Source organism: Lycorma delicatula, chromosome 8 (assembly GCF_047948215.1).
Source record: "Lycorma delicatula isolate Av1 chromosome 8, ASM4794821v1, whole genome shotgun sequence".
In the NCBI taxonomy this organism is placed as follows: Eukaryota; Metazoa; Arthropoda; class Insecta; order Hemiptera; family Fulgoridae; genus Lycorma; species Lycorma delicatula.
In genome coordinates, this window is record NC_134462.1 from 80,234,757 (window position 1) to 80,252,688 (window position 17,932).

The following is a 17,932-nucleotide window of genomic DNA, read 5'->3' on the forward strand; positions in this document are numbered from 1 at the left end:
ACCTAAAAGAATTGCAAGAATGTTATTTATAGAATACACAAAAACAAATACGACAAGAAAATAAAATTAAAGAATAAAACAACATATAATCGATTAATATATTCTCAATAATTATCGATTATCGAATTGCCGAATGTTTCATATTTCATAAAAATATTTTTCTCTACCAATAATAGTTAAGTAATTTAATGAAACTTTTATAAGTTTACTTCTTTTCAATATTAGGCTACGTATCGAACTAAAACTTGAAAACTTTTGAATTTCCCAAGTGACCGTCACTCAACTTCTTGACTACTACACTTACAGTCTTATACATCCTGAGGGATTTTCAGGGTGAAACTTTCAGATAATTAACTGTTACATACAGTACTGTTACATAGAGTAGGGGTATGAATTTTCTTGACACTAGAATGTTTAAGGGTTCACCAAAACATTTAAAAAAATATATTAATAATATATAAAATAAAAATAATTTTAGAAAATTAAAAATAAATTCAAGGCATTAGAGTTTTAATTTTAGAGATATGTTAAGGGATCCAGTAACATTGATGTTTAAAGATCGTCATCAAATCAAACTAATGGATCAAACAAAGTTCATTAATTGAATAGTTATTCACTTCACGAGTCATTTATTAATAATTACGTTGATCCAGTGACCGAGATATTTTCTCTTATAGTTATAAATAGCCTATTTTACATTTTAATTGAGAATATATCTCAGTTACTTCTTATACTATGAAAGAAATATATTTCTGTATAAATTGTAAGATTAATATTATAATATTGTTTAATTTTAGCGACAGCGATTAAAATATTAACGAGAAAAATTATTTTTATCATTATTAACAGTATTATTATTACTAATAGTAAGACTAACTTTACAATAATAAAAGAAATAGTCTAAATATACCTTTAAATCACTTTTAAAACTACTTATACAAAAACTGTATGATCCTCAAAATTTAAATATTATTCTAAATTTCAGATAAAATTATTAAAAAATAAACGTAATATGTAAAATATAAAAAAAGAATCTAAATTTAAGTAAAAACAATATAATATGTATCTATAAGATACATATGATTATTTATTACCTAAATACTGAACTCCAAGGTTTTAATAAATAGCTCTTCAAATATACCATCAGTTCAATTTCTACAGTATTTTCTTACAAATTTACACTAAGATCCATAGATGTATAATAAATATTAAAAAATACGACTGCCAAAAAATAAAATTCTTTAAATAAATAAATTGAACTAAAAAAACAACAGTAAATCAATCCAAAAAAATAAAAGGTATGGAAATAAAGAACTAAATTTTTTCGTTATACATTATTTAATTAAATAAAATAATGGGTGACCAATCAACTTTCAGACAGTTTTAATTTGTTTAAATACATTTTTCAAGTTGTAAGTAGCAGGAAGGTTATCTAACGATTAAGTTCGCAGTCTTACATAGATAAGAAAGTTTTGTCCTTCAATGAAAATATTTAAACGCAGTCGGGGGCTTTTTAACATAGTAATAGTAATATAATTACTCTTCAGTACTCTTTAATACAGGACAATTACTATCCATTTTGCACTGTTTCCCTAAAGCATAAAATTCGACTCGATCCTCAATCTGAAGCAAACAACATTACTCGTACTGTTATCAAACTCTACAAAGACCTTTTGTGGGATCTCACCGAATTCAAGCTGGTCTCAGCGTAGCGCAGGCCACTCGATTTTTCTGAGTATATCAGTTAATTTATGTTCTGGTATGGTTTCATCGTGATTTTATATTATTATAGTAAAAATCTGAATTTTGAAAATCGGAAGATTGGTTGCGGAGATAAAACAACATATCCGAATAACCGTGATCTCTTAGGTAAAAAGAGTATACCACATATATGTAACATTTAGCCTTTAACCTACTAATAAACACCCCATTTGAGTTTTGAAAATCAGACGATTGATTGCAAAGATATTAAACAGCATCTCATTACACCTCCAAAAAAAGGGTCCCAGGGGCACCCCGTTTGTTACCAGTTGATAGTGATGATTAGTATAGCCTTCTATTACGTGCTCGAATCACCTCACTACTCTAGCCTCACACGCAGTCTTCATACATGGGAAGCCCATTATTATAAAACAGAAATTTTTAGTAAACTGATTCTTTTAAAATTTATTTAATATTATTTTATTTTGTTTAACGTAAGTTTTATTATTTTTGTAATATTGTTCCTTCGATTAATTTGATCATTCAGTTCAAACCCAGCTAACACAGTGATAGAGGCTCACATTTCATTAATTCAATTCATTAAAGTTTGTTTTTTAACCGGAAAATCTCCACTAATACATATATAAATATATAAAGGCTATAACACTCCCGGTAACATAAGGATTCCAATACGGGGTCATACATCTAAATCGGTTCGGCTGATGAACTGCTAAGATGGAACAAACATACATACACCTCAAATAAATTGCACTTCTTTTTGGGCAGTCATGTAAAAAGTAAAAAATATTTTTTTTAAATGTTATCGTAGATCTCCCAGTTAACAAAATAGATAAACAACATAAAAACGAAAATCTTTTCGTGAAATATATGATAGAAATATCAATATATCGATTTTATTAATTTTTATCAACAACAAAAATCCATAGATCGATGCAATTGGACTTGGTTTTTCTTTTTTATGGATTACAATTCCAAAAATCGCATTTGAAATTATTTTTTATATTAGTCTCTCTAACAAAATAATAATAAATTATTTTACCTTATAATGTATTAATTAGGGATGGAAATCCGGACTCTTTCATTTAGTACCAAATTTTTATGTCATGAAACCCTTATTATGATTTAAAAGCTTGCATTATGGCTTTGAAAACCCGAGATATAATGTAGGTGCTACATAGGTTCAATGAAGATTACATTCAAATCAACTTTAATGTAATCTTCAAACAATTAATAGCCTTTCATTGCTATGGAGAACGCCACTTGATTGAGTTCATATGATTTAAACAACAGAAAATTACAAAGAGCTTACCCTAAATCACGAAATGAAGCAAAGTCAGTCTATAAATTGAAAATAACTAATAACTTTAAAGCCCATTTTAGAGAATTAATAAAAGATCCAGAGTATTAGTTGAACTTAAATTGTTGTAGTTTATATATATATATATATATATATATACATTGCTCACTGCTACAAAAAAATTAAGTATATAATCCTCAAAGAATATGAATAACAAAATTTTGACAGCGTCCGATTATGTAAAGTAACGATGTTATTTAATCTTGTTAATTCATTTAATATTATATATATTTATAGTAATGTATTATTTTTTAATTCACATTAACTACCAAGTTGGTTAGCTAACAAGGACGGATGTCATTGGAGTTAACTAGTTATATATTTTCTAGATCCTATCCAGGAATCAAATCCAGGAATTTTGGTATAGGAGGAGAGAACACAACCATTTGTTCCACCGAGGTCCCAATCACATGAGGATGACATTATAAATGAGGTATAGTTTTTTATAGATCCAGGCCGACCATTCCTGAGAAGTGTGGGTAATTGAACCCCGACCAACAAAGTAAGGTATCCACTGTCTAGTATTTAAATCCGTTTAAAAGCACCTAACTTTTACTAGGATTTGGACATTCCAAAAATCAACCGTTAAACAACTGATTTCTGACCAGCCACTAGACTGTTAACCATTGTCCAACTGTTAACCACTAGACCAGCCTGATGAGCAAATATTAATTTTATGGAATAAAATTTTTTATTTAAATTAAAAATTCTACATCTTTCAAAACTAAAAGTAATATCGAAATGTGACCAAAATTTTCCTTTTTTTGTCTTCATTCATTTGACTGGTTTGATGCAGCTCTCCAAGATTCCCTATCTAGTTCTAGTCGTTTCATTTCGGTATACCCCCTACATTCTACATCCCTAACAATTTGTTTTACATATTCCAAACGTTGCCTGCCTGCACAATTTTTTCCTTCTACCTGTCCCTCCAATATCAAAGCAACTATTCCAGGGTGCCTTAATATGTAGCCTATAAGTCTGTCTCTTCTTTTAACTATATTTCCAAATGCTTCTTTCTTCATCGATTCGCCAAAACACTCGATGCCGCAATACCTCTTCATTTGTCACTTTATCCACCCATCTGATTTTTAACATTCTCCTATAGCACCACATTTCAAAAGCTTCTAACTTTTCTTCTCAAGTTCTCCGGTCGTCCAAGTTTCACTTCCATATAAAGCTACGCTCCTAACATATACTTTCAAAAATTTTTTCTGACGTTTAAATTAATTTTTGATGTAAACAAATTATATTTCTGACCGAAGGCTCGTTTTGCCTGTGCTATTCGGCAATATATATCACTCCTGCTACGTCCATAATTAGTAATTCTACTTCCCAAATAACAAAATTCTTCTACCTTCGTAATCTTTTCTCTACGTATTTTTACATTCAGTGACCAAAATAGATGTTATTAATGTTTTTTTTTTTCTAATCGGGAAATATAAACAATATTTAAAAATAAATCCTAATTCAAGGTACATTATACGAGTAGCTAAAGTACGTTTGCGTAAATTAGAGGAAAACATAGTAAAATCGGTACAAGTACGAGGGATTGAGCAACATTATGAGAATGATCTATTCGTTTATACCTCTGAAATGTAGAAATAATGATAATTTCACCAAAGAACATTTTAGAAATAAATAATAATGGTAACAAATATCGGAATATAAATTAAATTATTTATATTATTTTATTTTAGAATATACTCAAATATTTAAATATAATTTGTACATTATAATAATGTATATATAAACTCATTATTACGTTTACCTTTACCGGTAAGTGTATTAAAATAACGTATAAAAATTAAAATTCAATTCAGAGTCCTAGAGATATCAATCAGCTACAAAACCAAAAACCGTGATATGTATTAGTCTGATATGCAATGTAAGGAGGATGCGAATAACAAAAAACCAAATAAAACTTTTCTGGAACGTATATCTTGTAAAAAAATTTTGTTTGTAGACCCATAACTCTAAAAATTAAGAAAAATTATTTAATATTATTTACAAAGATCATAGACTTAATGAAAAAGGACTAGACAATAAAAAAGCCAGGCAGACACAGAATGGAGACACGATGTGTTGTAAAATTGAACAAAAGAGAATCAATAAAAATTTCGTTGGTTAATAAATTACTAATGGTAAGACTTTAAGATGAAATACAGAAGAAAAACCTTTTGAAAGAATCTTTTAAAAATAACTCCATAAGAAGGAGATATAAGTTTACGATGATGGTCAGTTGGAGTGGGAAGTTTAGACTGTATCCATGCTAACTATATTTTGACTTGGACTGTCCAAAGCGATATTGTTTTATATTTTTTTTAAACAATTGCTTTTATTTTATAATTTATAAATATAGGTAGAAATACCATTTTTAGAGTTTCATACATTATAAAAAATATTTTTATTATTTTTAACAATTCTTTCGATTTCGATTTTTAAGGGGTTTGACGGTGTACGACGCAGCGACTTAACCAACAAAGCCACTTCCATTGTTAATTTATGTGCTATGCGATTGGCTCCGGTTACTTGAATAAAGAATATAAAACAAAAACTATTTAAAAAATGTTTTTAAAAAGATTATTGGTGTTTGTTGGATTATTGATTATTGGTGTTTGTCGGGTAATTTATTTAAATTTCATTTAATTATTTATGCATACCTTAGTAATTCCTTGTATCTATTAATAAAGACAATTTGACAACTGTTATACATATCTATACCGTATTTATTCTTATGTAAAGTGATGTAAACTTAGTGACATCATGTCATGTTATTTAATTGGCTCATGAAAATATAACCAATGCATAAGATCATGGGCAATGCAATCAATACACTCAAGTTCAGGGTCTATAACTAGTAGAAGTTTATCAAGTAGTTTGAAACAAATTATTTTTGACAAAAAAATATATCATATAAAAAGAAATAATAAAAATATAAAACAAATAACCATGTTATCAATTTTTAATTGATCCGTACACATACTACAAGTACGAGTAAGTAAAAAAGACATTAAAAAAACAAGTTAAAAAAATAAATAATTTTTATAAATAAAAATAGTAATATAACAAGCAAGTTACCTTGCATGACTATGCTGTATCATAAATAAACAATATCGCCTATTTTATATTAATAGTAATGAAACATTTTTCAACGTAACTATAATTCCCTCCCTTGAATCCAGTTTCTTTATGACGATGGAATTATGAAAAAATAAAGTACAATTTTAGTTTTTTTTTATGAATGGTTCTAATGTTGTTTTATTTTTGTGATCTTAGACTCATATATAGTTAAACCGGTATTAGATGGCTTTTAGAAAGGACAGACAAATTCTAAAATAATGAAATAGATAATTTAGGACATGACTGTAGTAAACATTTTGATATTAAAATATTAATAGAGAACGAAAGGAACTGGAAGATAATATCAAACTTTTCAAATTAGCTACCAGTCGCGCAGTCTCCGTGGCGCGAGTGGTAGCGTCTCGGCCTTTCATCCGGAGGTCCTGGGTTCGAATCCAGGTCAGGCTTGGCATTTTTCATACGCTACATTTCCATGTTCCATGCACAAGCCTTCAAGCTTATGTGGCGATATCATCAAGCAAAAAGAAAAAATTATCGATGAGGAAAAGAAGTTACCTGTTACGTGCTTTATTTTCGTATTACTAATTGAAAATAGAAATATATTTAAAAATACTTTTTTTTAAATATTTAGAAACATTAAGCGCAATGAATACATAAAACATATAACGTAAAGAATTTTTTTATGATGAAAGTAACATTATTTACATGTTACAGTGAAAAATGGTATGTATACATTTTAGTAGACTAATGTTTGAATAATACTAGAGTACATTATTAGTGATGATATTTAAATATTTACAACAGTCATATTATAAGCCAATATACAAATAAAAAACAAAAAATATAAAAGCAAAATGAAAATGAGCTCATACAGTTTTTTCTCAGACAAACCAAATAAAACCTACGCGTGGGGATTTACAAACGTGAAGAACTCTTTCAAATATTGAGCCTCGTTAAAAAAGAGGTTGCACTATTTAAAAAAAAAAAGATGGTAAAAATAAAAGAATACAGTAAACGAAAGCGAGCGGAATCTAACCCCTCATTCAACTCGTCCATTTATTATTATTTTTTTCATTTTTCTTCAACTTCCTATTCAACGGTACAGTCAATTCAATTCAACCGCGAATGATTGATTCATTTCTATTCAAATATTTAAACGAAACCTTTTTTTCAGTTAATTTTAATTACAAAAATTATTTTATATACAATCAAACGTTTATAATTCCAACTTTTACTGAAATATAAAAAAAAATTATCGCCGTAGGAAATATTAATTTAATATTTTGTTACCAATAATAAATTTAATTACGAAATTATTCTATTGTAAAGACCAGAAACTCAGTAAAAGCGATAGTAATTTTATAGAATGTTAAGACGAATAATAAAAAAAATTGCCAAATTTTGTTTGGGAATCAAACCCAGAACTACCTAATATGGAAACATTTAACATGTTAACTATATATATATATATATGCGACCCAGTAAAAATTACTGCAGATAAATTGATGAAAAGTTTTATACGTGTTCTTTTTAAAGTGTACATGCCGTTGCATACTAAGAAAGTAATTTTTGAAATTCCGAGTTTAAAAAAAGGGTAAAAAAAATTTTAAAGAATGATCGCAAATTTTCCTTATTTCCTACTATATTAAACGAGATATTTATTAAAGTTGGGATTGGAAATACTCTTCAGATAAATATCTAAAAACCATTTTCGGGATTTATTTTTATTTTTATTTTTTAAGGAATGCGATGGTGTAGCGGCGCCGCGACTCAACCAACACAGTCACTGCCACTGTCACTGAATATGTCTGCATCTGCCTCCGGTTACTTGATTAAAAAAAAAACATAAAATAAAAAACCTTTTTAAAAAATGAGAAACGAAGTACAGTCATTTGCTACTGGTGTTTGTCGGGTAACTATAAGAACCGACAAAATAAATTTTTACTCGTAACAACTATAAACAATATTTTTAAGATGAATATTTTTATTTTGAAACCTGCATTCTTAAGATTACTCAAAGTTTCGGGTCCTGCACCGACCAAACTGTTACTCTGAAGAAATTACAATACACTGATGTTTTTTTTATAAACTGAATAGGCACTTATTTTTATTTATCATTCTTATTCTCAAAAGAATAAGTTTAATGAACACATGGGAGTTCAGAGTGCAGAGCATCTTGGCCAGACGAGAAGGTTGAGCGAGCGAGCCCTGATCTACTAAATATCCTCTGACCGCGACGGGAAACGCAAGTAACCATATAGTGATGCCGCGACTAGGATGCTAGTACTACTAAAAACGGCAAACGGTCTAATATATATATATATATATATATGGCAAACATAAATCTTTCGTGTAATTGTCCTGATAATTACCAGTTGATCGGATATAAGGTTAGATATTAATAACATTATTTTGACAACACAAAATTACTTGTTAAGTGAAATTATCAAATCGAGTAAATATTATTAATTTCTCTTTTAATAATATTTTGATGTTATGGTGAATTACACATGATAATTTTTTCCATATACCTGTAATCATCCCCGTATGGCCATCACTAAAAAAAAACAACTGAGGAACAGTCGGTATTTGCTCAAGAGTTATTTGTCTGATGTGAAAAATATTGGTATTATTTTTCCAAATAATAAAAAAGTCCTTAGCCATGGAAATATCAAATACCAGTCTTGATAACCCCCATTCTAAAGATATCAAATCCGAAATTATATTTCATACTAGAATTTGTTTGAAGGATTCCCTTTTGAATAATACCAGCCTTATAAAAGTCTGGATTGGATTACGGTTTTAACCCAAAATCTACTCTTGGAAGGTTCTGCAATAACTGAAATAAAAGGTATTTTCTATAGTATGTATTTCAGAGTGTGAACACAATATTTTTTTTCAAAAATGTTCTGCTCACATATTGTTTAAAGATATCTTAATCTTCCGAAAAATTATAGGTAGAATAGACAATGAGCTTGAAGAACTCATGGATGAGTTTCTTTATCTAATTTCAAGGTTTCTCTAAAAGTATAGCGTCCCTTCCTAAATGTGAAATTTTTACCCTTTTCTTTATCCTTAGCTCCTTCTTCCGTGTAAATATTTACTGGGATTTTGTTTAGACAACCCTTGGATCCTTTGCTAAGGACACTTAAATGCATGAAATTTCTTTTTCTTTGATATATTTATAGTTTAATGCAGGCGGCTCATCACACTGACTGTCCGGTAACCCTTTTTTACCTGATGATTGCACAGAAAATTCAAGATAAAGCTGATGTGCTTATTGATTACAAATAATCTCCTAACTCGTTCTTTTACACTCAGAAGTATTTTTTATTGGTTATGATTTAAGCAAAGTGTAGGTAACATTAGTTTTGTTACACTCTCTGACTAGATATCTATTGAAAGCTTAAAATTTTTTGTCACTTCATTTTATTATCAATATTGATAATTTTTTTACCATAAAAAACCAACTAGAGATATTTAACAAGGGCGGAATAATAATGGAAAATTTAAATTTTAAAGATTAATTTAGTTAGCAAAAGTATTGAAATGTATGAAATCATTATTTTAGTAACCCAAGTTAAATATAAATAATACCAGTTTAAAAATAACAACTAAGATGTACCTTAATGTGTTGCAATCTAAGATTATCTAAGAATATCAAAGATCGAAAATCATAGATAAAAGGAGTTCAAAGGTAAAAATGTAATTTTTTTTTAATTATAATGTAAAATTTTTAAATTTTTTATGATTACTATAAAACTGAAATATAAATCAATACAGTCGCTTGAAATTAAGAATATCGTAGTTTTAAATGTATAATCTCGTGCGTATTATTGTAATTTGTTTCACTGAAATTATTATTTTATTTTTAATTTAATTAAAAATTAGATTCAGGAATCTAATTTTATTAAGTATTACGATGACTAATTTGTTTAGTTTAAATTATATTACTCTTCCCGGATCGTATGCTTCGGCAGTTAGGCGTAGCTGTGAGATGGTGTGTACAAACTGGAGAAGCTGTTCTCCAACATAGAATTTCTAATCAAAAAAATAGGGAGCCTAATTAGCATACTTGCCCAACTGATCAGGAAAATCTGCTAACGGATAGATTTCTAAATATCATTTCATGGGATCTCAATTGTCTAGTTAGTCGACGGGAAGAATTAGAATCTCTGACACTTGCCAAATTATTAGACGACATACTGACATCGGAAACGCATTTCACTGATCAGAAATACCTTCAAATTCGAGGTTTCTTCTTATATACGACAAGTAATCCGGATGACAGGGCATATCGAAGTACGACAGTGTTAGTTAAAAGCTCCTTGAGGCATCACTAACAACCTGCGTTCTGCACAGTTCAGGCGGCCACGGGCGAAATTATAGACGGGCTGGGGCCTCTCAGATTTTCTGCGGTGTACTGACCTCCTCGTCTTACGATACGGAATAAATTGTTCTCGGAATTATTCGCCTACTTAGATTCTCAGTTTATGAACATGAAGAATCCTATATGAGGGTCGCGGCTTTCAAGCACTCCAGGTAGAATGAGTTCATTAAGAAATCGCATTCTCAATTTACACCTCAACATCGTCTCCGGGTTATAACTTATTTACTGACGTACAGACCCTACAAAAATACCGGACTTACTAGACTTCTACGTCATTTTGGGTATGTTATCTCTATGCACCTAGGTTCAAAATTGTTACGATTCGACTTCGGACCACTCACCTTTAATACGACGGTAATTAGAAGGAGGGAGTCACCTATCTTTCACAACAACAAGACGCACTGGAATTCATATCGAAGCTGGATTGAAGAGAAGCTAAAATATTCCTAATCAGGACTGTGCGTAGATTGAAAAGATTGCTGAAGTCAATTAAGAATGAGACTTTCATAGATTATACGGAGAATCTTTCTTACTAAGATAGAGATGGAAACAACCTATGGAAAGTCACGAGGGGTTTCCAACAACCTAAATGACAACGCTCAGTATGCATCTGATGGATCATGGATCAGGAGCGATAGACAAAAAGCGAAACTGTTTAGTACACATCAAGAAATCTCGCCCACACGACCGGTTTGGACGTATGGCTATGGAATACGACATGAAGTAACGTTGAGATTACACAACATCTTAAGATCAAGTTGGCGAGATCCATTGCAGGGGCACCGTGGTTCGCTCGGAACGAGACAATTCACGATTATCTTGGATTGTGAATCGATTGAACGGTTCGATATAAATTACAGATAGCGATTAGAAAGTCTTGCGAACATTCTAGCAATTAATCTCCTAGACAACAGTGAAGATTTTTGGCGACGAAACGCCAAAACGTGCTGGACTTGAGATATCTGAGTATACTTGAACTGGTTTGGTATCACTCATGTGGCACCCGCCGGGTTGGTCTAATGGTAAACGCATCTTCGCAAATCAGCTGATTTGAATCAGCAGTTCAAATCCTAGTAAAGTCAGTTACTTTTACACGATTTAAATACTAGATCGTGGATACCGGTGTTCTTCGGTGGTTGGGTATTAATTTACCACACATCTCAAAAATGATTGACCTGAGACTGTACAAGAATACACTTCACTTACACTTGTACATATCATCCTCTGAAGTAATACCTAACGGTAATTCCCGGAGGCTAAATAGAAAAAAGGAAGGGGGTATCATTCATGTGATAAAGGTCTTTATTATTCTTTAGTGAGGACTCTATCGCCTTTCTATTTCTTTCCATGAACTTTTTATGGTACTTCCTGTTTATTTGTATCTATTGTTTAATATTGTTGTGGATTGTTTTTGGTTTGTTTATTCACTAGACTACTGTGATCTCTTGAATCTTTGTGAGCCCAGTTAAAGCAAGTATATTTATCTATATAGACGTTTTATGCATAACTTTATTTATTTATATACCTTTATTGAGGATGTTCGCTGAAAACCCCTCTTCACTTGATTTTGTAATGCAATATTCTTCTAATTTCTTAATTGTTATTCCTAGTTAATTCCATTTCCTAATTGGAAGGCCTCTTTATTTATCAGATATTTAAATTAATGAAATTTCATTACAGAACGTTTAAGTTAGCGAAGTTACCCTATAGTTTATGTTCTAATTTCAGTTAGCATTAAACATTGAGTGATGGTAAGAAAATAGATCAGTAAAGAGAAAATGTTGTTGAAAAAAGTAGAACAATTATTAAAATAACAGCAATATTTTACCTCTTGCAAAGAGAATATGGAGAACAAGTATTTGTAGCACAATAAATGTAAATAAACATCGGAAGATTTAAGTACTCTCAAAATAGTATTATAATTCAATAAAGCGTTAAGTCAAAATAATCCGATTAACTTACATACATATATGGACTATTAAAATAGAGATATAAATTATGCATACAAACATGGCGGTTCTCATTTATACCACGTCGATAAATCCAAACGAAGATATTCAACAAAGCAGTCAGTTTTAACTACCTACATATATTCTATACCTCTTTTTTAATCATTCTAATATATATTTTTTCAAAAATATTTCCAACATATCAAAATTATAAATTTTTGAAAATTTTTATTAAAAAAATGTCCAATGTAAGAAAAATTAAACAAATTGCTCCTTTAAAATATATATATATATATATATATATATGTAATGATTTACTTTCTAAATTATTGTAGTTTACCCATAATTTAAGTTTAAAAAGCAGTGATATTTCTTCATAACGATGACACAACTAGCATCGCCACATTGAACAGAACGAATTATAAATATTCCGTTTAACATCACTAAAGGGAGAGGAGATCAAAAGAAATGCATACAAAGCTAATTTAACTAAAAGGATGGCAAAATTTACAACAACAAAAAACTCTCATTAAATTTAAACTTCTTATAAAGGATTGTATAAGAAAATATATTTTTTTATTTACTCATTCTTTTCATAATATATAAGTATTTATTTGAGCGTATTAATTTAAATACATAAACAAAAAAGATTTAGAAAAAAAAAAATCAAACCATTTAGAGCATACAAAGAAAAAGATTTAGAAGAAACAACAAATGGCATGGATAAAGTCCTACGGAAGAACTACCGTATGAAAATAAACAACAACACTACGAAAGTAATGAAATGTGGTAGAAATAATGTGGATGGACCACTGAATATAAAAATAGGAAGAAAAAGGATTATGGAAGTAGAAGAATTCTGTAATTTGGTAAGTAGAATTACTAAAGATAGACGAAGTATGAGCGATATAAAATGTCGAATACCACAGGCGAAATCAGCCTTCAGTCAGAAATATATTTTTGCTTACATTAAAAATTAATTTAAACGTCAGGAAAATATTTTTGAAAGTATATGTTTCGAGCGTAGCTTTATATGGAAGTAAAACTTGAACGATCGGAGTACCTGAGAAGAAAAGACTAGAAGTTTTTGAAATGTGATGCTATAGGAGAATATTAAAAAACAGATGAGTGGATAAAGTGACAAATGAAGAGATATTGCAGAAAATTTATGAAGAGAGAACATTTGAAAAAATATAGTTAAAAGAAGAAACAGACTTAGAGGTCACATATTAAGGCATCCCGGAATGGTCGCTTTGATTTTGGAGGAACAGGTAGATGGGAAAAAATTGTACAGGCAGGCAACGTTTGGAATATGTAAAACAAATTGTTAGGGATGTAAGATGTAGGGGTATACCAAAATTAAACGACTGGCAATAGATAGGAAATATTGGAGAGCTGCATCAAAACAGTCAAATGACTGAAGACAAAAAAAAATAAAAATAAAAAAGTTCAGTAATTGAAATTTTATATGTAATAAAAAAAATAACTTAGACTACTACTAGTTAGCTCTCTCAAAGAACTTATCAAAAATAAGTTTAAACGCATGACAAAAGCTCCAAAAGTTAATAGCTTGACAAAATGAATTTAAAAAATAACTTCAGGAAATATAACTTAAAAGAGAAATATAAAAAAAAAAATTGCAAGAATTGAATCATCGTCATAATAATTTGATTATATCAATTAGTAACTGCTGATTGATTTGGTTTACGTTACAGAAGCTAATCTTCAATTAATATTTTATGTAAAATAAATATTTTTTTATTACGTTAAATACGTAGGATCGGATTAAAGCACAGAACGTCATTACGAAGAAAACTGCGCGGGATTTGAAACAGTTATCCACTTTTTCACCGACCCTTCTATTCTTATGAGTAAAAGAGATCTACTCTTTATAAACGATTTTACAGCAATTTTGTACAATGGCAATTCCGCACAGGTTGATAATTTTTTTGAAATTCCGCTTATATTTGCTTTACATGTACCAAGATACAAAAGAGGTTCAAAGCTTTCTCTATCGTTCAAATAATTAAACAAGGTACATTTAAAATATAAAATTATTAGATAAATGCAAAATATATAATAATAATAATAATAATGAACAAAATATTTGTGAAAAATGAAAAAAGTAATACACAATAAATATAAAATAAGCTCCAAAACATCTACCATCGAAGTTTAGAAAAATCGACAGAAACTGAAGTACGTAGGTGAATCATTCAACCAAATAGATTAGATAAGGAAACAAATAAAGTAAGGATCAACAAAATGCATAAAGTCTATTCTTTGATAAAGAATGTATACAAGGAAAAATGAATATCTAAGATAGGTAAGAATGTAGGCTCTAAACCATAGTAATCTGACCTGAAGTCATGTATGGGCAGAATCCACAACACTAAATCATGGAGAATTAGACAAAATAGAAATAAGCGAGAGTAGATTGCTAAAAAAAAATTGCTAATAAGAAAAAATATTTGGACTAAGTCAATATATGGACCACTTGAATGTCGATCTATCATACTAAACATAATATATCCAGGTTCTTATTACACAAACTACTATTATAGCTTGCTTAAAATCAACCTTTTTTTTCTGGGATCACGTTAAAACAACTTCACTTAACATTCTATTTTTTTTGTTGATACTTTGCTAATATTTTTTCATTCTTTAAAAATTAACTTATTAAATTTTAAAAAAAACGTTTTCTATATATATTTTTAGTCCACCTGAATGGCATCTACATCCCTTACACTGATCGGGTACCGTACCTTAGCCTACATTAGGATCGTCGCCTGACGTGAAAGGTTCACGAGATAGAAAAGAGGAAAAAGCTTAACACGAGGTGGAGTGAACTGGTTACTGGGTAGAAACTCACCAATTATCATTATCTAATAAACTGTTGATCTGCAACGTTATCCTTAAACTTATCTAAGCGTACGGGATTCAGCTATGTAACACCAACTTGTTTTGATAATTCAAAGATTCGAAAATAAATTGGTAAAGACCATAACAGAGACGCCGTGGTTTGTTAGGGTTAGAGAAATTAATGACTATTTAGGATTACCTTCTGTTTACGAAGAGATCCAGAAATTTAGCTCGCGGTACAAACAGTGGTTTGACAAATATGTAAATTATCTGGCAGTAATCTTATTGCATATCAGAGATGACATGTTTCATGTGCTGGATCTGGGAGATGTATCCAGAGGAGTGACCGAGAGAAGGAATCTAAGAGTAAGAAAGCAGGATGAGTTTGTGACTGCGTAGTAATCTTCAATTTAATAGTATACAAATTACAGCTACTTCTATTATCAACGAATATTTGTTATGTCGTTTTCATATATTGGTATTGATGACGTTTTTATTTTTATTTTATTTTTTTGTGTTCTTTCTGTGATTTATTTCTAGTGCTATGTTAAGAATTGAACTTTACTTGGACCATCTAAACAAGTACTTATGTATGAGATGTTAAACCTTTGGGTGCATTAATGAGGGGTTTCATCTGGAATCTCTCTACACGTGGTTACCATCAATCAAATTTACTTATGGTCCTCTACAAAGTACTGATTGTAAATGGTAACAGATAAGCAAAAAAAAAATTAAGTTTTGGGGGCGGGTTTTTTATTTTCTACATATTACCTTGTTCATTTTTTTTTATAGCTTTATTTACCTTATCGTTAGTCTTTATGTCTGTCTTCAGGAAAACAAAGACTATCGAAAAATTCTAAACAAAACAAGTTCAGCTTGTTAAAAGATTTTATTCAGATGCTTAGGAACTAAGTCAAACTATAATTATTATGTATATATTATGACAATATATGAGATACACGCAAATTAGCGGTTAGACAAATGTTTAATTTATTTAAGTATTTTCGTTTAAGTAGTTTATTAATATAATAAAGAATAAATATAAAAACTTGAAGACACTATCAAAATTGTAGATGTTAAAATTGTACTTCTATTTTCATAAATTATTTTTTGTTACAACGAAATCATCGAGAATTATTTTATAAACTAATAAATAAAATAAGTATTTATTCTTAATTGATGCTTCGATTAAAGCAAAAAGAAAATTTATATTATTATTCAACGACTAAAATTATTTTAAGTTTATTATTTTTATTATAATATAAAAGGTTTTCTTCAGCAAACTTCCTAATCAAATATTTTAATGTTTTTATAACATTTAATTTTTAGGAATAATAAATAAATAGTTTTTTTAACGCTACAATTTTATTTATAATATGTTAAAAAATAATAAAAAATTAGATAAAGAAAAAAAATGAAATTTTAGTAAATAATTGCGGTAATAAAACTGAACAGATAAAAGTTGTACATTTCTTTTATTTTTATTGCTGTATAACATGACAAGTAAGAAAAAAGAAACTGGATTTTCTTACGTGTGAATTTGATATATTATTCCATAAGTATAATATAATTCCGTGGAAGTATACACCCTACATAAAATATACGCTAATTTTTTATTTCAACTCTACTGTTATTGATTATTTTTTAATCACTATATTTTTAAAAACATATTCGCTAAAACTTTTTTTTATTGCGTAAATGTATATTTTAAAAAAAAATTTAAGTAATGCGTAACGAAAACCGTATACGTAAAAAGCTTAATTATATATTATGCTAGCCGTTTGTCTTTAAGTGAGCAGAATAACAAACCTATAAGAAGAGATCTAAACCATAAGGAACTAAGTTAAAAAAAAAGTCGTATCCAAACTCTTAGAACTGAAGACAATCCCCAATTACTATTTCCTAAGAATAGAGATTTCTAAAAAGTGAAATGAGTCTAATATTATTTAAAATAACAAAAATCATACTATTTTTATTTCGAATTAGAGAATGTGTATAGGTTTTGAGTATAAACATTTTAAAAAACCCTATGATTTCTTTTTTTAAAGTCTGGTTTTTATTTGTATTTTTTAATACGCTGAATTGCAACTATTCTAAAATTAAAAAATTAAAATAAAAAATAAATTCGAGAAAATAGAGATTTCATACTACGGGGTTTGAACTTTTTAACTGTCTAGGGTTCAAACTTATTCAAAATCCTTGTAATTTGTATAATAAAAATATCGAATAAAAATGTGTGGTTGCTTTGGAAATGGAGGTATTAACATTTATTATTTAACCCTTCTTTTTAATATTTGTATTGTTATAATTTTACTTTTTCATTTATTGTATTTTATAGCAAAATTACTTATCAAAATATGACCCTCTCTAGATTTTTTTTGTACATATGTTGTGCCAACATTAAGAAGACCCTACATTATAAAAATATTAAAAAATTATTTTTAAACAGTTATACGTTTATTATACCTGTATATCCGAGTATATTCCTTTTTAAGTATAACTGAAGAATTTTATTTTAAATATATATGAAACAATAACAACACAGAAGCTGATGTGGACACCAGATTGACT